Raw genomic sequence first — 23,363 nt, 5'->3', positions numbered from 1 at the left:
GAGGGATCGAACTGAAACTTGTAGAATCACTGACGATGAAACTGAGGGATCGAACTGAAACTTGTAGAATCACTGACGATGAAACTGAGGGATCGAACTGAAACTTGTAGAATCACTGACGATGAAACTGAGGGATCGAACTGAAACTTGTAGAATCACTGACGATGAAACTGAGAGGGATCGAACTGAAACTTGTAGAATCACTGACGATGAAACTGAGAGGGATCGAACTGAAACTTGTAGAATCACTGACGATGAAACTGAGGGATCGAACTGAAACTTGTAGAATCACTGACGATGAAACTGAGGGATCGAACTGAAACTTGTAGAATCACTGACGATGAAACTGAGGGATCGAACTGAAACTTGTAGAATCACTGACGATGAAACTGAGGGATCGAACTGAAACTTGTAGAATCACTGACGATGAAACTGAGGGATCGAACTGAAACTTGTAGAATCACTGACGATGAAACTGAGGGATCGAACTGAAACTTGTAGAATCACTGACGATGAAACTGAGAGGGATCGAACTGAAACTTGTAGAATCACTGACGATGAAACTGAGGGATCGAACTGAAACTTGTAGAATCACTGACGATGAAACTGAGGGATCGAACTGAAACTTGTAGAATCACTGACGATGAAACTGAGGGATCGAACTGAAACTTGTAGAATCACTGACGATGAAACTGAGGGATCGAACTGAAACTTGTAGAATCACTGACGATGAAACTGAGGGATCGAACTGAAACTTGTAGAATCACTGACGATGAAACTGAGAGGGATCGAACTGAAACTTGTAGAATCACTGACGATGAAACTGAGAGGGATCGAACTGAAACTTGTAGAATCACTGACGATGAAACTGAGGGATCGAACTGAAACTTGTAGAATCACTGACGATGAAACTGAGGGATCGAACTGAAACTTGTAGAATCACTGACGATGAAACTGAGAGGGATCGAACTGAAACTTGTAGAATCACTGACGATGAAACTGAGGGATCGAACTGAAACTTGTAGAATCACTGACGATGAAACTGAGGGATCGAACTGAAACTTGTAGAATCACTGACGATGAAACTGAGGGATCGAACTGAAACTTGTAGAATCACTGACGATGAAACTGAGAGGGATCGAACTGAAACTTGTAGAATCACTGACGATGAAACTGAGGGATCGAACTGAAACTTGTAGAATCACTGACGATGAAACTGAGAGGGATCGAACTGAAACTTGTAGAATCACTGACGATGAAACTGAGGGATCGAACTGAAACTTGTAGAATCACTGACGATGAAACTGAGAGGGATCGAACTGAAACTTGTAGAATCACTGACGATGAAACTGAGGGATCGAACTGAAACTTGTAGAATCACTGACGATGAAACTGAGGGATCGAACTGAAACTTGTAGAATCACTGACGATGAAACTGAGGGATCGAACTGAAACTTGTAGAATCACTGACGATGAAACTGAGGGATCGAACTGAAACTTGTAGAATCACTGACGATGAAACTGAGGGATCGAACTGAAACTTGTAGAATCACTGACGATGAAACTGAGGGATCGAACTGAAACTTGTAGAATCACTGACGATGAAACTGAGGGATCGAACTGAAACTTGTAGAATCACTGACGATGAAACTGAGGGATCGAACTGAAACTTGTAGAATCACTGACGATGAAACTGAGGGATCGAACTGAAACTTGTAGAATCACTGACGATGAAACTGAGAGGGATCGAACTGAAACTTGTAGAATCACTGACGATGAAACTGAGAGGGATCGAACTGAAACTTGTAGAATCACTGACGATGAAACTGAGGGATCGAACTGAAACTTGTAGAATCACTGACGATGAAACTGAGGGATCGAACTGAAACTTGCAGAATCACTGACGATGAAACTGAGGGATCGAACTGAAACTTGTAGAATCACTGACGATGAAACTGAGGGATCGAACTGAAACTTGTAGAATCACTGACGATGAAACTGAGAGGGATCGAACTGAAACTTGTAGAATCACTGACGATGAAACTGAGAGGGATCGAACTGAAACTTGTAGAATCACTGACGATGAAACTGAGGGATCGAACTGAAACTTGTAGAATCACTGACGATGAAACTGAGGGATCGAACTGAAACTTGTAGAATCACTGACGATGAAACTGAGGGATCGAACTGAAACTTGCAGAATCACTGACGATGAAACTGAGGGATCGAACTGAAACTTGTAGAATCACTGACGATGAAACTGAGGGATCGAACTGAAACTTGTAGAATCACTGACGATGAAACTGAGGGATCGAACTGAAACTTGTAGAATCACTGACGATGAAACTGAGGGATCGAACTGAAACTTGTAGAATCACTGACGATGAAACTGAGGGATCGAACTGAAACTTGTAGAATCACTGACGATGAAACTGAGAGGGATCGAACTGAAACTTGTAGAATCACTGACGATGAAACTGAGGGATCGAACTGAAACTTGTAGAATCACTGACGATGAAACTGAGGGATCGAACTGAAACTTGTAGAATCACTGACGATGAAACTGAGAGGGATCGAACTGAAACTTGTAGAATCACTGACGATGAAACTGAGGGATCGAACTGAAACTTGCAGAATCACTGACGATGAAACTGAGAGGGATCGAACTGAAACTTGTAGAATCACTGACGATGAAACTGAGGGATCGAACTGAAACTTGTAGAATCACTGACGATGAAACTGAGAGGGATCGAACTGAAACTTGTAGAATCACTGACGATGAAACTGAGGGATCGAACTGAAACTTGTAGAATCACTGACGATGAAACTGAGGGATCGAACTGAAACTTGCAGAATCACTGACGATGAAACTGAGGGATCGAACTGAAACTTGTAGAATCACTGACGATGAAACTGAGGGATCGAACTGAAACTTGTAGAATCACTGACGATGAAACTGAGGGATCGAACTGAAACTTGTAGAATCACTGACGATGAAACTGAGAGGGATCGAACTGAAACTTGTAGAATCACTGACGATGAAACTGAGGGATCGAACTGAAACTTGTAGAATCACTGACGATGAAACTGAGGGATCGAACTGAAACTTGTAGAATCACTGACGATGAAACTGAGGGATCGAACTGAAACTTGTAGAATCACTGACGATGAAACTGAGAGGGATCGAACTGAAACTTGCAGAATCACTGACGATGAAACTGAGGGATCGAACTGAAACTTGTAGAATCACTGACGATGAAACTGAGAGGGATCGAACTGAAACTTGTAGAATCACTGACGATGAAACTGAGAGGGATCGAACTGAAACTTGTAGAATCACTGACGATGAAACTGAGGGATCGAACTGAAACTTGTAGAATCACTGACGATGAAACTGAGAGGGATCGAACTGAAACTTGTAGAATCACTGACGATGAAACTGAGGGATCGAACTGAAACTTGTAGAATCACTGACGATGAAACTGAGGGATCGAACTGAAACTTGTAGAATCACTGACGATGAAACTGAGGGATCGAACTGAAACTTGTAGAATCACTGACGATGAAACTGAGAGGGATCGAACTGAAACTTGTAGAATCACTGACGATGAAACTGAGAGGGATCGAACTGAAACTTGTAGAATCACTGACGATGAAACTGAGAGGGATCGAACTGAAACTTGTAGAATCACTGACGATGAAACTGAGGGATCGAACTGAAACTTGTAGAATCACTGACGATGAAACTGAGAGGGATCGAACTGAAACTTGTAGAATCACTGACGATGAAACTGAGGGATCGAACTGAAACTTGTAGAATCACTGACGATGAAACTGAGGGATCGAACTGAAACTTGTAGAATCACTGACGATGAAACTGAGAGGGATCGAACTGAAACTTGTAGAATCACTGACGATGAAACTGAGGGATCGAACTGAAACTTGTAGAATCACTGACGATGAAACTGAGAGGGATCGAACTGAAACTTGTAGAATCACTGACGATGAAACTGAGGGATCGAACTGAAACTTGTAGAATCACTGACGATGAAACTGAGAGGGATCGAACTGAAACTTGTAGAATCACTGACGATGAAACTGAGGGATCGAACTGAAACTTGTAGAATCACTGACGATGAAACTGAGGGATCGAACTGAAACTTGTAGAATCACTGACGATGAAACTGAGGGATCGAACTGAAACTTGTAGAATCACTGACGATGAAACTGAGGGATCGAACTGAAACTTGTAGAATCACTGACGATGAAACTGAGGGATCGAACTGAAACTTGTAGAATCACTGACGATGAAACTGAGAGGGATCGAACTGAAACTTGTAGAATCACTGACGATGAAACTGAGGGATCGAACTGAAACTTGTAGAATCACTGACGATGAAACTGAGGGATCGAACTGAAACTTGTAGAATCACTGACGATGAAACTGAGGGATCGAACTGAAACTTGTAGAATCACTGACGATGAAACTGAGGGATCGAACTGAAACTTGTAGAATCACTGACGATGAAACTGAGGGATCGAACTGAAACTTGTAGAATCACTGACGATGAAACTGAGGGATCGAACTGAAACTTGTAGAATCACTGACGATGAAACTGAGGGATCGAACTGAAACTTGCAGAATCACTGACGATGAAACTGAGAGGGATCGAACTGAAACTTGTAGAATCACTGACGATGAAACTGAGGGATCGAACTGAAACTTGCAGAATCACTGACGATGAAACTGAGGGATCGAACTGAAACTTGTAGAATCACTGACGATGAAACTGAGGGATCGAACTGAAACTTGTAGAATCACTGACGATGAAACTGAGAGGGATCGAACTGAAACTTGTAGAATCACTGACGATGAAACTGAGGGATCGAACTGAAACTTGTAGAATCACTGACGATGAAACTGAGAGGGATCGAACTGAAACTTGTAGAATCACTGACGATGAAACTGAGGGATCGAACTGAAACTTGTAGAATCACTGACGATGAAACTGAGGGATCGAACTGAAACTTGTAGAATCACTGACGATGAAACTGAGGGATCGAACTGAAACTTGTAGAATCACTGACGATGAAACTGAGAGGGATCGAACTGAAACTTGTAGAATCACTGACGATGAAACTGAGAGGGATCGAACTGAAACTTGTAGAATCACTGACGATGAAACTGAGGGATCGAACTGAAACTTGTAGAATCACTGACGATGAAACTGAGAGGGATCGAACTGAAACTTGTAGAATCACTGACGATGAAACTGAGAGGGATCGAACTGAAACTTGTAGAATCACTGACGATGAAACTGAGAGGGATCGAACTGAAACTTGTAGAATCACTGACGATGAAACTGAGAGGGATCGAACTGAAACTTGTAGAATCACTGACGATGAAACTGAGAGGGATCGAACTGAAACTTGTAGAATCACTGACGATGAAACTGAGAGGGATCGAACTGAAACTTGTAGAATCACTGACGATGAAACTGAGGGATCGAACTGAAACTTGTAGAATCACTGACGATGAAACTGAGAGGGATCGAACTGAAACTTGTAGAATCACTGACGATGAAACTGAGGGATCGAACTGAAACTTGTAGAATCACTGACGATGAAACTGAGAGGGATCGAACTGAAACTTGTAGAATCACTGACGATGAAACTGAGAGGGATCGAACTGAAACTTGTAGAATCACTGACGATGAAACTGAGAGGGATCGAACTGAAACTTGTAGAATCACTGACGATGAAACTGAGAGGGATCGAACTGAAACTTGTAGAATCACTGACGATGAAACTGAGGGATCGAACTGAAACTTGTAGAATCACTGACGATGAAACTGAGAGGGATCGAACTGAAACTTGTAGAATCACTGACGATGAAACTGAGGGATCGAACTGAAACTTGTAGAATCACTGACGATGAAACTGAGGGATCGAACTGAAACTTGTAGAATCACTGACGATGAAACTGAGGGATCGAACTGAAACTTGTAGAATCACTGACGATGAAACTGAGGGATCGAACTGAAACTTGTAGAATCACTGACGATGAAACTGAGGGATCGAACTGAAACTTGTAGAATCACTGACGATGAAACTGAGGGATCGAACTGAAACTTGTAGAATCACTGACGATGAAACTGAGGGATCGAACTGAAACTTGCAGAATCACTGACGATGAAACTGAGGGATCGAACTGAAACTTGTAGAATCACTGACGATGAAACTGAGAGGGATCGAACTGAAACTTGTAGAATCACTGACGATGAAACTGAGGGATCGAACTGAAACTTGTAGAATCACTGACGATGAAACTGAGGGATCGAACTGAAACTTGTAGAATCACTGACGATGAAACTGAGGGATCGAACTGAAACTTGCAGAATCACTGACGATGAAACTGAGGGATCGAACTGAAACTTGTAGAATCACTGACGATGAAACTGAGGGATCGAACTGAAACTTGTAGAATCACTGACGATGAAACTGAGGGATCGAACTGAAACTTGTAGAATCACTGACGATGAAACTGAGGGATCGAACTGAAACTTGTAGAATCACTGACGATGAAACTGAGGGATCGAACTGAAACTTGTAGAATCACTGACGATGAAACTGAGAGGGATCGAACTGAAACTTGTAGAATCACTGACGATGAAACTGAGAGGGATCGAACTGAAACTTGTAGAATCACTGACGATGAAACTGAGGGATCGAACTGAAACTTGTAGAATCACTGACGATGAAACTGAGGGATCGAACTGAAACTTGTAGAATCACTGACGATGAAACTGAGGGATCGAACTGAAACTTGTAGAATCACTGACGATGAAACTGAGGGATCGAACTGAAACTTGTAGAATCACTGACGATGAAACTGAGAGGGATCGAACTGAAACTTGTAGAATCACTGACGATGAAACTGAGGGATCGAACTGAAACTTGTAGAATCACTGACGATGAAACTGAGAGGGATCGAACTGAAACTTGCAGAATCACTGACGATGAAACTGAGAGGGATCGAACTGAAACTTGTAGAATCACTGACGATGAAACTGAGGGATCGAACTGAAACTTGTAGAATCACTGACGATGAAACTGAGGGATCGAACTGAAACTTGTAGAATCACTGACGATGAAACTGAGGGATCGAACTGAAACTTGTAGAATCACTGACGATGAAACTGAGGGATCGAACTGAAACTTGTAGAATCACTGACGATGAAACTGAGGGATCGAACTGAAACTTGTAGAATCACTGACGATGAAACTGAGGGATCGAACTGAAACTTGTAGAATCACTGACGATGAAACTGAGAGGGATCGAACTGAAACTTGTAGAATCACTGACGATGAAACTGAGGGATCGAACTGAAACTTGTAGAATCACTGACGATGAAACTGAGAGGGATCGAACTGAAACTTGTAGAATCACTGACGATGAAACTGAGGGATCGAACTGAAACTTGTAGAATCACTGACGATGAAACTGAGGGATCGAACTGAAACTTGTAGAATCACTGACGATGAAACTGAGGGATCGAACTGAAACTTGTAGAATCACTGACGATGAAACTGAGGGATCGAACTGAAACTTGTAGAATCACTGACGATGAAACTGAGGGATCGAACTGAAACTTGTAGAATCACTGACGATGAAACTGAGAGGGATCGAACTGAAACTTGTAGAATCACTGACGATGAAACTGAGGGATCGAACTGAAACTTGTAGAATCACTGACGATGAAACTGAGGGATCGAACTGAAACTTGTAGAATCACTGACGATGAAACTGAGGGATCGAACTGAAACTTGTAGAATCACTGACGATGAAACTGAGGGATCGAACTGAAACTTGTAGAATCACTGACGATGAAACTGAGGGATCGAACTGAAACTTGTAGAATCACTGACGATGAAACTGAGGGATCGAACTGAAACACCTGTTGTCATATTAGGAAAGATTCGTATCCTCAATTTAGCGAAGCTGTCGACACACACACACACACGCACACACACACACACACGTGTCAAGGAGAGAGAGAGAGAGAGAGAGAGAGAGAGAGAGAGAGAGAGAGAGAGAGAGAGAGAGAGAGAGAGAGAACAAAATCATGGCCTTCATCAGTGCGATGATCAATACACTGCTCCTGCAGGCGGAGAACACTGGCTGACGCGCGAGAATGTTCACCATCTCTTGTGTTCACACTGTGGACTTCCCCCACCTCTCCTTGCTGTCACATCCATAGCTGACGTCATTTGCACACTCTTCGATATGGAAGAAAGTTTCATTGCAATTACTTGAAGATATACACATTACACACTCTCTCTCTCTCTCTCTCTCTCTCTCTCTCTCTCTCTCTCTCTCTCTCTCTCTCTCTCTCTCTCTCTCTCTCTCTCTCTCTCTCTCTTCTGCCCACACTAAGCTCTTTGTGTTTCTTGGTCCACCCTACTATCGGATGCATCTTCGAAAGGACCCCCTACTCCTGTCGTCTTCTGATGTCTGTATTGCTGCTCTATGTATGTGGCACTTTGTATATTAGGACAGAGGTTCATATTGAATCCATACGTTTCAGACCGATGCTGTTAAAGAGATTTTTTTTTTTTTTTTTTTGATAAGTGATGAAAAGGAAGGTATTGCGTCCCTTCTGAGCAAAGTGGGCGAAAGAAATGTTAATCAGGTGTTAGAGTGACTCGCATGAAGCCGAGACTTAGTTACTTTCACCGCCTCTGTGATTAACGGAAGATCAACACAGATGAAGTGTAGATTAATGTGGAATGTTACCGTTCTACAGGAAGATTAATACGGATGAGCAGTAGATTAACGTGGAGTGTTACCGTTCTAAAGGAAGATTAATACTTATGAACTGTTGATCAATGTGGAATATTACCGTTCTATAGGCTACTGCAGTCTACGCATGTGTCACATCCAGTAGCAGGGAAATGTAGGCTCTTTTGTCGTGACGCGTTTCTCAAAGAGACTTCCCCAGTGACACACGGCGTCGACAAAGGTGCCTCGATACTGGCGAACCTAACCTCGAGCGGGCAGAGTCCTGTAACACCCGTTTAGTCTGTGGTTCCCAGGCACAGAGCCATCTACATTGTAACGGACACTCTATATATAAGTTTCAGGGGGATTGAACCCCCTATTAATGGCGTCACGACCACTTTGGGTGTACGAGGTATTGGAAAGGAACCTCCTATGCTCAGCCTTTTCAGAGCGGTACGATATTTAAGACCCCACTGGGAATAGCTGCCAGCCGTACGAACTACCCCCATAATTTGTACCGGTAAATATGGTCACATTAGCTTGAGTTTTTTTTTTTTTTTTTTTTACGGGGTTGGAACTTTGACCAATAAACTCTCAAGGTTATGGCCCATGAATCCATTAAATTGTATTTATGATCGAATTTTATTTCCTGCTAGTTGAAAAAGGTAAGAGGGAGTTCAGAATGCTGAGGTGGGAACAGGATTGTAACACAAGAGAACACGGCTAACGGGGAGAGATAAGATCTTTATTCAGAGATAAGATCCTTGTTCAGAGATGAGGTCAGGGAAGAGACCAGGTCAGTGAAAGAGGTCAGGTCATTGAACTACTGAGGGAGAGAGGTGTTTTTCTTTTAAGGGAAAAAATATATACTCTCTCTCTGCAATATTATCCACAATTTGTGCCTTGTTGAAATAGTTGATATGATGCAGGGGTATGCTATGTGTTGAATGAGTTGGTTTGACTCCAAGGGTATGTTATTTGTTGAATGAGTTTGTATGACTACAGGGGTATATTATTTGCTCAATGAGTTAGTATGTTACAGGGATATATTGTTTGCTGAATGAGTTGATATGATACAGGGATATAATATTTGCTGAATGAGTTGATATGATACAGGGATATAATATTTGCTGAATGAGTCGTGTTTTAAAAGATGCGATGGAATATATATGTGTACTGAGAGCTCGTATTGGTCTCGTAATTATCTCAAATACTTGATGGTGCTCAAGTTTTATCAGTTACAGGGGCGTCATAACTTGATCCTTAATGCCCCCCCCCCCCCCCTTGGCAGTTAATAAAACCAGAGCCAAGAATAGCTACTTTAACAACTGACCAGCCAACAGTATTATCACGGGATGATGACGTCAGTGGATATCTGATGATCACACTAGTTCATGGTGGAAGTGACGATGGTGAAATCGCCCTTCAGGACGAGTGTTTGTGTGATTTTATTTAACATGTGATATTTTTCTGTCCATGTGGCACGACATGTGTGGAAAAATTACATGTTAGATAGAATTAAGTGAATTCGTACTGCAATACGATTTCACCTTCATATATATATGTATATAAGAATACTTCCCACGTATTCCCTGCGTGTCGTAGAAGGCGACTAAAAGGGGAGGGAGCGGGGGGCTGGAAATCCTCCCCTCTCTTTTTTTTTTTTTTTTTTTTTTCCAAAAGAAGGAACAGAAGGGGGCCAGGTGAGGATACTCCACAAAGGCCCAGTCCTCTGTTCTTAACGCTACCTCGCAAACGCGGGAGACAGCGACAAAGTATAATAAAATAAAAAATATAATAAATAATATATATATACATGGTAACTCGATTATAAGATAGTGACATATATATATATATATATATATATATATATATATATATATATATATATATATATATATATATATATATATATACGTGGTAACTTAATTATAAGTATTCTAAGAATAGACTCTACGGATTCCGCCACTCGTGTTTCGCTTACAATTCTGTGTATCATTTACACTTTCCCTTGGCCTGCAGTCTGGTATGTAATACTGAGAATGGTTATGGCTGCACTTCAACAATGTCTCTCTTGTTCTGTTAGTGCCTAGAGTGTGTGTGTGTATATATATATATATATATATATATATATATATATATATATATATATTTTTTTTTTTTTTTTTTTTTTTTTTTTTCAAACTATTCGCCATTTCCCGCGTTAGCGAGGTAGCGTTAAGAACAGAGAACTGGGCCACTGAGGGAATATCCTCACCTGGCCCCCTTCTCTGTTCCTTCTTTTGGAAAATTAAAAAAAATTGAGAGGGGAGGATTTCCAGCCCCCCGCTCCCTCCCCTTTTAGTCGCCTTCTACGACACGCAGGGAATACGTGGGAAGTATTCTTTCTCCCCTATCCCTAGGGATAGGGGAGATATATATATATATATATATATATATATATATATATATATATATATATATATATATATATATATATATATATATATATATATATATATCCCTAGGGATATATATATATATATATATATATATATATATATATATATATATATATATATATATATATATATTCCTCTGAGTCCACGGGGAAAATGAAACACGATAAGTTCCCAAGTGCACTTTCGTGTAATAATCACACCATCAGGGGAGACACATGAGAGAAATATAAGTCAATATATATACATATATATATATATATATATATATATATATATATATATATATATATATATTTAGTGTGTTAGTAGCTCTTTTTAGTTTCTCTTCGTGTATTAGGTGACATATATGCTTCAGGGAATAATAGCCGTTATCAGTGGAGTTCTAGCAGGCACAGCGATAGGTGTCGACTCCCCTGACGATAGATTAGATCCCACTCACTCCACTCGGGGCGGCAGGGCTCCGTCCCCGTCAGTCATATGTACGTACACCAGCAGCCAAAGGGGAAGCGGAGGATTAATGGAAATGCGACGGGTCAGTGCACTGTACACTTGTTCAGCTGCCGGGTTGAATAGGGTACACACACACACACACACACAAATACACACACACACATGAGAGATAGAGAGATGGGTCCCCTTACCCTTCACCATCACAAGTACAAAACTCCCTCCCTCTACAGTACATATAGTTTAAGCACGAGTAGGTCATTTCACACACGTACTCTCTGGCCATGAGCCAGCACGGGTCGTCCCTCGGTGAGGGGTGGAGGGTTAGGTCCCGTATAGGTTTGAATTCTACGGGCGTGGCAGTCGGCCCACACCCAACTCAGCTGTTCGTCCTTCCCTCACGGGGCTGGTTGATATATATGGGTGCCTGACGGAGACTGGTGTGTGTGTGTGTGTGTGTGTGTGTGTGTGTGTGTGTGTGTATACATACTTAAATACATATAAGTAAAGACGCGGTACATATATGCAAGATTAAGAGACGGGGCAACACGGGTCTAAAACTCTCTGTCCACGTAACACATGAATAGTAATCACACACACACACACACACACACACACACACACACACACACACACACACACACACACACACACACACAGCGCTGATCACCATAATGCTCAGGCTACAGTTACCTGGACGGCAAGTTTATTTTCTTTGATGATTTAGAGAGTTTACGGATCACCTGGTTGGGAGGGGAGTGGAGCGTTGAAGAAGCACTTGGGTGACACGCATATCTCCTGGATATTAAGTTCGAGTCTGCCGGGTTTTTTGGAGTTTAATAGATAGCTGTTGGGAGTGTGGCTAACTCCAATGAACCAGAGTCTTAAAGGTTACATGTAGGTTTAAAGGATATTCGATTGATGGATGATTGAATGACATGGGAAGAGTGAGAAAGTATATTCAAAATTTACTGTGAAGAGTTGATTAAGTAGATAAAAGATAGTGAGGTCTTTGGAACCGAAAGACATCGCTCTTAGTTGATGTGATGTAAAATCCATTTTTATTTTTATTTTTTGAGACATTATTTTTATGTTACTTTATTAATGTTATTGTTTTCCAACAGGAGGAACAATTTAAGACCTTTAGCATCGCTTGAGCCAAGAAAATAGAGATCTTACAAGAAAAGGCAGGGGAAAATAGACCAAACCAGCTGGTGCTGGTACAAGATAAACCTGTTGTCAAACACACAGCCAGTGAGGTAAGCTGACGTCTTTCTGCTTTCAGTTTTGCTTTATTTACATATAGCTTCAAATAAAGGGGAAGCACCAAGATTGGTCAGATATGACTTAAGTCAACGAGGAGATGTTAGGAAGCGAAGGATTCGACAAGAGAAGCAAAGTTTGAAAACATGATTATTGGAAGTTCGGAAACGTTATTTGGAAATGTAGGAAACGGGGTGAGAAGTTGACTTGATCAAAGGAGGAGGAAAAGAAATCGAAGGATCAGATTAAAAAAAGGTCACGAATGGTGTTCATCTTGGAAGAAATACTTTGGCGTCTGAAAAATATAGTTACGGGGGGTATGTTTATAAATTCAGGTTAGTTGAAGGGGTTCAGATGGTATATAACCAGATATGAGAAAAGGTAAATTCATTAAAAAAAGAATGGACATTGTGTAGATGTGGTAAAAGCAGTTCAACGAGAAGAAATGCCCATAACACATACATAGGATAGAGTGAAACTTTTAGGCAGGGAGGTTAAGCAGTGGTATTTTTTTATTTCTTTTTTTTGGGGGGGGTGGGAGAGAGAGAGAGAGAGAGAGAGAGAGAGAGAGAGAGAGAGAGAGAGAGAGAGAGAGAGAGAGAGAGCGAGCCGTGGGGGACATTTAGATAAAGTCCCTATAGACATGAAATACTTGCTGATTATAGATGTTAGAAAGCAGAGTCTGTGATGCTCTATTTGTGGGGCTGTGCACGATTAGAGTGGAGGATACGTTTATGCTTGACACATTAGTGTTAATTCAAATTGAATTTTATGGGTTTTTTTTTTTTTGAAACGGAACGGAGGGAAACGAGTGACATTTAGAAAGCATAACTAGGCGTGTCATCCATGTTTAGGACCCTGTCTCATGTGGCCCCCGACCCTGTCTGTCTCACGTGGCCCGACCCTGTCTGTCTCACGTGGCCCAACCATGTCTGTCTCAAGTGGCCTGACCCTGTCTGTCTCACGTGGCCCTGACCCTGTCTGTCTCATGTGGCCCGACCCTGTCTGTTTCACATGGCCCGACCCTGTCTCTCTCACGTGGCCCGACCCTGGCTCTCTCACGTGGCCCGACCATGTCTGTCTCAAGTGGCCTGACCCTGTCTGTCTCATGTGGCCCGACCCTGTCTGTCTCACGTGGCCCCGACCCTGTCTGTCTCACGTGGCCCGACCCTGTCTGTTTCACATGGCCCGACCCTGTCTCTCTCACGTGGCCCGACCCTGGCTCTCTCACGTGGCCCGATGTCGCTCTGTAGTCTAGAGTCTATACAATAAACCAAGATATAAGGTACACGTCGCTACCTTCCCCAGATCCTCCAGTTATCTCGCCCTTAACACCCTTCGTCGACTTGTAGACACTTGGATTCCCCCCGAACTTAAGATCTCGAGGACATCTACGCAACGTTCCTTGTCCTCAAACTCGCTTATACCCACCTGTGTTTTGCTTCCTATCTTCCCCCTTTGTCTTCTCAACGAGACGTGCGAACTCGAGTGCTATTTTCTCGGGAGAAGCCGTTGAAGGGGGACAAGGAGAGGTTGACGAACATCCCTGGCGTACCAACAAGAGAGTAGCCACTGGAACAATTACGGTAGCGCGCTCGTGAGATCACACAACACGCTTTTTATTGGACGTCTTATGAGTGTGGTACGTACCTCACGTCGTCCCTCATTCCTCAGAACCCACCTAACGTTTGTTTTGAGAGTCTTATGAGACCATGACCATGGAAGGCTTACAGCTCCCCCCTGACGACCGTTTACGTAACTAAACACACTGTGTTTTTTGGTGTAATTTATACAAGTGTGAGTAAAATGTGTGTCTCTCTATCAATACGCATATGCGTTGGTTATGATGAAACATTTCGTTGCGTTTTTTCAGGCATGATTTACCATCATTTACAGATGTGAGGTCTATCACAATTTACGCCCGTGTATGTTGATGTATATTCTTTATTTACATAAGTAAGGGAACGTACATCCGTTCATTTTTTCCCCTATTTTCCGTCTCTTATACTTTCCCCCCCAACTCACTCACCTTCCCTTATCTCTTCCTAAGTTCTCTTACTCTCGCACATCGTGGTACTGTATCGTTGTATTGTGCTGAAGTCAAATTGGTAAATATATTTCAGCAGGAGAGGATTTAGCCTTAGTGTGGCTTCAGTGGAATGGACTCGCGCTCGTAGTGTTAAGCAGTGGTTAGAGTTCCTTTTGTGAAGTGTGGATATAAGTGTGGAAAAAGTAGTTGGCCATTTTATGATCCATCCGACCATCTGACCTGTTTCTAGCTTTCTATCCCTCCCAAGACTTCTGTCCTTTCCCATCCCCTTCGCTTCACCTCAAGTACTTCTACTGTGTTTTACAAACCTTCATGTCTATCCCTCCCTTCACCTCTAGCCCTTCGCCCCTTCACTTCTGTCCCTTATCCTATCCTTTCTAAAATCCCATCCCCTCGACTGCTCGTCTGCCCTCACCCGTCCTTCCTCTATCCTTCCAAGCCAATTACTTAAGCATACAGTTAATCCTTTCGCATCGCGCTGCACACGACCTCTGAGGCTGAGCTTATGAAAGGGTATTCATTACAACCAGCCAATACCTGGAGGGAGGGAGAAAAGAAATATGGAGACGAGGGAGGCGCAGAGAGGAGAGAGAGAGAGAGAGAGAGAGAGAGAGAGAGAGAGAGAGAGATGGGCATATAGATAAAGCGAGAAAATAAGCCAAGTTAAACAAAGGAAAATGTAATGAGAAAACGGGGACTGTAAACAGTTAGATGTTATCAGTGATGGAAGTGAAGATGTTGCAGTTCAGTGTTGTTACCCTCCCAGGGTACGTTTTCTTTCAACCTTTGAGCACAAAGGCACGATCCTTGAGTACGACGGCACGACCCTTATGTATTATGACGGTGAGACCCTTGTCCACGACGGTTCATATACTCCAAAGGTCGTACCGTCGTGCTCAAAGGTCGTACCTATCGAGCACAAGGGGTCGCACCGTCGTGCTCAAGGGTCGTATTCCACCGTCCACAAGAGGTCTTATACTTCCCTGCTCAAGACTTTCAATATATCCGCAAAAGTACCCCACAGAATATAAGGTGAATACACGCCACGCGAACAATACGCGCCCACCTCCCTCCCTCACACCGTCATATACGTACATGTACGTTCTGTCTCTTGTGTAGGGATCAGCGAAAGCCGTCTACACGTCCACAATATTGGGCTACTCTTTATAATGACAGTAATCTGGCTGCCAGAAATTGGGTGTGGATGTTATCCTCGTATATCCTCTATTGGTTATGGGCGAGGGCCGAACCACCTGTTGTGGTGCAGCGGACCGGGCGTGTCTTGTGTGTGTGGTGCGTTCTGTTGGATTATGTAGGCTTCCATGGCGCTGCGTACGGGAGGGGAGGGAGGTTGGTTTCTGTGTCGGGGTTCTGATGGGTTATGGGGTTTCTCTGGTCCAGTGTGGCTATGTCGGTATTCTGGTAGGTGGTTTGTGGGTGTTTGTGGGGTGCAAGTGTGGCGTTTCTGTGTCGTGGTCTGGTTGGTTATTGGTTTCTATGGCGCATCGTGGCGTTTCTGTGTCGTGTTCTCGTGGATTATAGGTTTCTGTGGCGTTTCGGTGGAGCTGTAACCGCTGGATGACCAATGCTTATTGACTTATGCGTTACAGAGAACGAATGTAGCATAGAAGTTGCTATGTCACCAGAGTATCGAGAAGTGTAAGATTTTCTCAATCGTCTCGCTGTAACTGGACGATGATGATGGGTCGTTCGACTCAAAGGCGGAAGGAGCAACGGGTAGTTTGTTAGTCTACCGTGGGACGGTAACGGGATGAAGAGGTGGTTTCATAGTTTAGATGCGAGCGAGAAAGTGATGACGCAATGGCCGAGTTGAATTCTGATCGGCTCGAGTGCTTCGTTAGTGCACCATTTTTCCTCGTTCACATCGGAGAACGAAGGAGGTGATAAGATCATATCATCTGGAAGCAGCAAAGACGACAACCGCATTCTTGTCTTCTTGGATTTCCACCCGTACTTGAAGGATTGGGTCGAAGCTGGTGGCTGCGACCCAGGAGTTCAATCTGGATCCTTTGTTGGAGCAGCTTAACCCCAGGAGGTCGTCGTGGATCGCTTATTTGGGGCAACTTAAACCCAGGGAGTTCGACTGGGTCTCTATTGGAACAGCTTTGCATATTGGATTCGATTTGGATCCTGTATCGGATCAGTTTTGCCCTGGGAGTTCGACTGGAGCAGCTTTGGCCCAGGTGGAGTTGGACTTGAGATCTTGTATCGGAGGGGCTTTTTCCTGTCACTTTCTTTCGAAGTTCGCCGAAGTCTGATAATGGACGAGGTGTTTGTGGAAGCCAGCGGCTCTGGAGGGACCTTGCACAGCAAAGCCACGACTCGAGAGGATTGCCTCACCGGAGGTATATGACCACTGCCTCTGGTGTCGTAGGGAGCTGGGGGTTTGTTTACTGATGGGCGTTTGTGACTCCTTTTGCCTGCGTGAACTGGCCGAGTCTATCATTCTTTGACGTATTATTGTGTACGGTCTTAGTTGGTTTCAGTTAATACCAAATGGTTCCCCACCTCGAAGTGTACGCTATACATTGTCGGATATTCAAGTCTTGATTTTGAGTAAATGTCGGGATAATCACTTGTGTTATGTCCACGTCAGCCCAATGTACGGTATATGCTTAATGTTTATGGCGGTTAGAGAAGTTAGGAGGAAGCTTTAAGCTTTTACTTGTAGTTTCCAGATTTGCACTCGCCTGAGATGTGCCTCATATGCCTCATGTCCTTCTTCTGTAAATATAACTTACTTTGATTTCTGATTCTAGTCAAGGATTTTGTGTCTATACTCAAAGGTAGTGAGGATCGTACCCTGGTCTTGTATAGATGGTAGTTTGGAGTGGGATCAGGTATCCCTTTGAGTGGGATCAGGTATCACTTCTTCTTGTGACATATTGTCAGTGGTGACCGAACGCGGTGGCTCAAGGAAGTGTTTTGTTATATATACATAATACTGAAGTAGCCGACAGAAACCGGATAAAAGAAAATCACTGATAAATGGGTTACGAAGACGCACAATGGAGGGAGTTTTTACCAAAGGGAGGAAGCAGTGACAAGTCTTGGGAAATGCACCTTGAGGAAGAAGGGGAAAAAAAAAGGAAAACGATGTGTAAGGTCTGTCGTAGGAACGAGAAAAAGCAATTGGACTTTGAAGGAAAAAAAAAAGGGCGGGTGGGGGGAGGAAGATGGAGTCAGAAGAAAGAGAGAATCATATCCCCAGACTGCTCAGGCTCCAGGGAATCATGAGAAGAGGAGGAAGAGGAGGAGGAGGGGAAGAAGGCGAACGGAAACACCGAGTGTGTCAAACTCTTTTGTTGAAGCCAAGAGACACGTCTCCTCTGCCGTTCGTCGAGGGATAAACAAATGCGACTCGGACGCCTGCTCAAGTCGCTTCGAAATCCTCACCCAGACTTTCAACTGAGCGAGGGCCAGCTAGGGTTATCATCCTCGGCAGTGACCCTCGAGGGAAGTGGTGGCCAAGGGGGCGTAGGAAGAGGAAAGGTTGGAATATAAGAAGGTTAGAGTGGTAATGGAAGAGTCGTTGTTGTTGTACCGGTAAGGTTATGATGCATTGAGAGAGCGTATGTTGTCATAGAAGAATTATCCTGGTGTTAAAAAGAGATTTCAATTGGTTGACAGCCACAAGGAAGCTGGCGGGTGATAGGCCCAAAGGCCAAACCAACCAACCAGCCATTTGGTCAGACCTCAGTAGGGGTAAACGAGTATATCTCCATCTGTTGCGCCAGGTTTAGAAATTTACTAAACCATTGTAACCAAGAACTTATTTTAGACGTTGTGATTAAACCAGTGATCTCTTTAAAGGAGCGACCTCCAGTCACCCTGATATAGATAGTGTAGAAGTGAGACATGTGTGTGACAATCCACCTTCGAACTCTTAACAGAAGACAGTCTAGTGACCCTGTTTCCCGGCATTACAAGCCTTCCAGTGAAGATGGAACAAGAAACTGTATATAGTGGGAACTGCATGGAAAGAGACCTCCCTCTATGGAAAGGGGTTAGAATATGTTTCCCATGTGATAACGTAGGGCAGAAAAGGATCAACAGTCTTTTTCTTTCTCTCTCCAAAGCGAGAAGGGAACAAAGGATTCTTCGGGGCCTTCCCCCTTCTAAAGGCGATGTCACACGGGATCCCCCCCCTCCCCCCCCCCCCCCTTTTTTTTTTTGAGCGACTTTTTTCCCGATAACTCGTCTCTGGCGCCTCGGTACCTGCTGAAGAACGGCGAACTCAGTCGTCCACACGACCAGAACCAGCTCAGCTCTCGATGTGCCGCTTCGACGGAGCAAAACAGAAAATGAAAAAAAAAGGGACGTTGTCTCCCAACTGGGATATGTAGGATGCAGTTGCTGTACTTGGTATTTAATATACTTATCAAAGCGACAGGGTGATAAAAAAAAAAAAAAAAAGGCGTAAGCTGCAGTAAACTAGGTAGGAGAAATTCAGAGCGGTGAAGCATCACTCGTCGTGGCCTTGAGTGATCAGAATGTAAACAATATACAAAACCTCACCTTTCAAATCATACAGCTGATACGCAGGCTATGTGGAATTTGGATATAAAAGATGTACGTGTTTGTGTGTATGTGTGTGTGTGTGTGTGTGTGTGTGTGTGTGTAAAGTTCAGCGTAGAAATATTAGTATTTGACGATTAACTGTCGCTCTTCGCCCTCCACTGCGTCGCAAACAAGTTCCCGGAAGAATAAAGATAAAGAAAAAATGAATTGCCGAAAAAATAAAGGGAAAAAAAAGTTTAACCGTGTGACACTGCTCTAAAAGGGTTGCCAACGAGATTGAGTCGGGCTCGGCAGGGATAACACAGGGAGGCAGTATGTAGTCTTCTGGCGGTTTATGGGATCTCGGCGGTGCAGTTTAACGTATCTCTGTCGTTTCACCCCGGTCGTATAAATGGGGTGGGGGGGGGTAAAGGTTCAGTTTGACCAAGAGCCGTGTTTTATTGACGGTTGTGCTATGTTGATCTGTCGCGACTACAGGGTTGCCAACCCGAGCGAACCGGATCGCTAACCTCGACGCCTTTTTAAAAAAAAGTAGCCGAAAATCGCTAGGTCAGAGTAGTGAGGGAAAAGAGCTAACAGATGTGGCTGATCGTAAAATTAAGCTTACTTGAAAGCTTACGTACTTAATTAGACGTGTCTTATCACCATCCATACAGTGAGTAGACCTGTAATAGGTATTAATGAGTGTTTGCAATTATCAAACAAGTGTCAGTTCTTATGAAGCCATTATCATCTGTATCTCAATACGACACATTTTCCTTCAGTACTCGTGACATGGAAACAGTATGACTCATTTTCCTTGATTTTTGCCTGACCTTGTTGGTTCTTGTCAACCTTCATTCCATACAGTATTCTTCATAAACTTCCAGAGGGCCAGTTTTCCTCCCCAAAACACCCACAAACATCCCGTAGCTACGTCGGGAATGGTCATGTCGCCATAGACGAATATTAAGGGTGTGTTGGGGGGTCGAGATTGCTTTCGGGATCGAGTCATTCTCTTACGGAACTTCGCGGGGTTGTTTGTTTATTTCTTCCCCCCCCCCCCCTCCCCTGTCCCTCCCCTGAAAGCTCACGGGAGGTGAACACAACGTCCAACCTCGGTCAGCACCGGAGTGTGGTGGTGACAGCGCGAGATTAGACGGACGGGATTGTCATCTTTGTGTCATAAGCCATTTTCCGTCCGAAGACTTGATGCATCCGAGGCATGTGTGTGTGTGTGTGTGTGTGTGTAGTATACTGCGTGATGCCGGCATGTGTGTGTGTGTGTGTGTGTGTGTGTGTGTATGCTGCGTGATGCCGAAGGCTTCCTTCAGTGAACATCTTCGCGGGGGTGAGTTGCATCCTCGGCAACTGACATCTTTGCAAGATCGCTTGTTTTATTGGTTGCAGACGTTGGTTGGCACTTGACGATGACGAAGGCTGTAACGAACGAACCCAGTATTTTTCAAGCGGTAGCGAAGTGAACGAAGAGTATCAGGCAAGCGGTAGGGAAGTGAACGAACAGGAGCGGTAGCGAAGTTTTATTTTTTTTCTTTACGTTGGAGGCTCCAGTCACGGAGAACGGTCCACACGAAGGCCGGGAATTGATTGAATTAGAGAGAGAGGATGAGGAAGAGGGGGAAAAAGGAGAGACTAGGGCAAGTATTTACGAATTGTGAAGGATGATGAAGAGGGGAAAAAGGAGAGACTACGGAAAGTATTTAGGAATTCTGAAGGAAGTGGGAAGAACCAGGTTTTTATAATGGAGAAGGTCATACGTATTGGGAAAGACATTCCTTTAAAAGTTCAGTAAACAAATTATATCTATGAACAGAGGGAATGTGTCTGTCAACGAAAGTCGTTCGACGATTTCGTATTGAAGTTCTTGTTCACAAACCGGACTTTTTGAGTTTTACGTTCATCGCTTACCACTGAATAAGGGAGCGGTGTTCTTTTACGTTCATCACCTACCACTGAATAAGGGAGCGGTGTTCTTTTACGTTCATCACCTACCACTGAATAAGGGAGCGGTGTTCTTTTACGTTCATCGCCTACCACTGAATAAGGGAGCGGTGTTCTTTTACGTTCATCACCTACCACTGAATAAGGGAGCGGTGTTCTTTTACGTTCATCACCTACCACTGAATAAGGGAGCGGTGTTCTTTTACGTTCATCGCCTACCACTGAATAAGGGAGCGGTGTTCTTTTACGTTCATCGCCTACCACTGAATAAGGGAGCGGTGTTCTTTTACGTTCATCACCTACCACTGAATAAGGGAGCGGTGTTCTTTTACGTTCATCACCTACCACTGAATAAGGGAGCGGTGTTCTTTTACGTTCATCACCTACCACTGAATAAGGGAGCGGTGTTCTTTTACGTTCATCACCTACCACTGAATAAGGGAGCGGTGTTCTTTTACGTTCATCGCCTACCACTGAATAAGGGAGAGGTGTTCTTTTACGTTCATCGCCTACCACTGAATAAGGGAGCGGTGTTCGTTTACGTTCATCGCTTACCACTGAATAAGGGAGCGGTGTTCTTTTACGTTCATCGCTTACCACTGAATAAGGGAGCGGTGTTCTTTTACGTTCATCACCTACCACTGAATAAGGGAGCGGTGTCCTTTTACGTTCATCACCTACCACTGAATAAGGGAGCGGTGTTCTTTTAGGTATAAGAGCGTTTGTCTTATTTCATCAAGCTCAAAATGACTTTTTTTTTTTAAGAGTGCAATCCACTGCTGTAGCGAACCTCCACATTGTGTTTGACAGAAGACAGCGAGAACCTGTCATAAGTTTCCCTAATTATAACGAAGTCAGGTTCCATGGTTTACCGCTTAGCGTTCCTGAGTGGGACTTCCCCAGCCGCCCAGAGTCGAGGGCATAGGTTCGAATCCTGGTTGCGGCAGTCGGTCCACAGTCAACCCAGCTGTTCATCCTCTCCTAAGGGATTGGTTGATGACTTGGGGTACCTGGCTTAGACTAGGATATATATATATATATATATATATATATATATATATATATATATATATATATATATATATATATATATATATATATATGCCATACTGATAATAACATGGTCTTAAATAGGGCATACATTGTCCCGTGCCGTCTTAGCTAACATAAACAGAGGATGATCACTGGCACCGCTGCGACACACTGTCAGTTACGACGAATGACACCAGGCGTCTAATGAGCATGAACTGTGGAACCTCAGCCAAACCTGACTGGTGCCTTGAGCCCTTGTAGCTTCAGGTCCCATTGTGTCTTGAGGACTCTTTTTTTTCATATATATATTATGGCGTCACATATTACAGCTGCAGTGAATTTCACTGAGTGCAGTTAAAGTCTCTCTCTCCCCCTTCCCTTCCCCTCCCCCCTCCAAAAAAAATGTTTTACCTCAATACATTTACAACCTGCAGTACATTTATGACCCTGAATATTATCTTATTCCAATACGTAATGATTTTGTCGCAGGAATGTTATGACTTTCATAGGTTGGACTTTCTCTGGGACCTTTATTCCCTTTTTTTTCCAGTTTGAAAAAAAAGAGAATAAATGTGTGGTGCAAATCAGATTACAGAACACTGCATTCCACTTTGTTCTTCTGAAGTTTTAAGACTTGTGTTTTTTTTCTATTAGGAAAACAAAACCCTACAGACTTGTCATGATGGTCTGCTATGCATAATTAAAGCTCAGTGCTTTGTTGTAAACAGACATGAGTCAGGTGGTGTACTGTTTAGTGCACAGTGCTCTGTTACATACAGATATGAGTCAGGATATGTATTGCTCAGTGCACAATGATTTGTTATATGCAGACATGAGTCCCGTGGACTCCCACTCCTCTCAATGA

At 43.4% G+C, this 23,363-nt stretch overlaps 1 long non-coding RNA gene across 2 annotated transcripts in view; it reads left to right on the top strand.

The window, feature by feature from the left end:
• Positions 1 to 23,363, top strand: part of LOC139749214 (uncharacterized) — a 228,308-nt gene that overhangs the window by 35,337 nt on the left and 169,608 nt on the right. For both annotated transcript variants that reach the window (XR_011712928.1, XR_011712929.1), the window contains exon 3: positions 12,795 to 12,929. This is a non-coding gene — a long non-coding RNA (uncharacterized lncRNA). The remainder of the gene's footprint in view (positions 1 to 12,794; positions 12,930 to 23,363) is intronic.

The sequence above is a fragment of the Panulirus ornatus genome, chromosome 6 (genome assembly GCF_036320965.1).
Source record: "Panulirus ornatus isolate Po-2019 chromosome 6, ASM3632096v1, whole genome shotgun sequence".
Lineage (NCBI taxonomy): Eukaryota > Metazoa > Arthropoda > Malacostraca > Decapoda > Palinuridae > Panulirus > Panulirus ornatus.
Note: the sequence above shows the minus strand (reverse complement) of the source record. Positions and strands in the feature narration are given on the sequence as shown.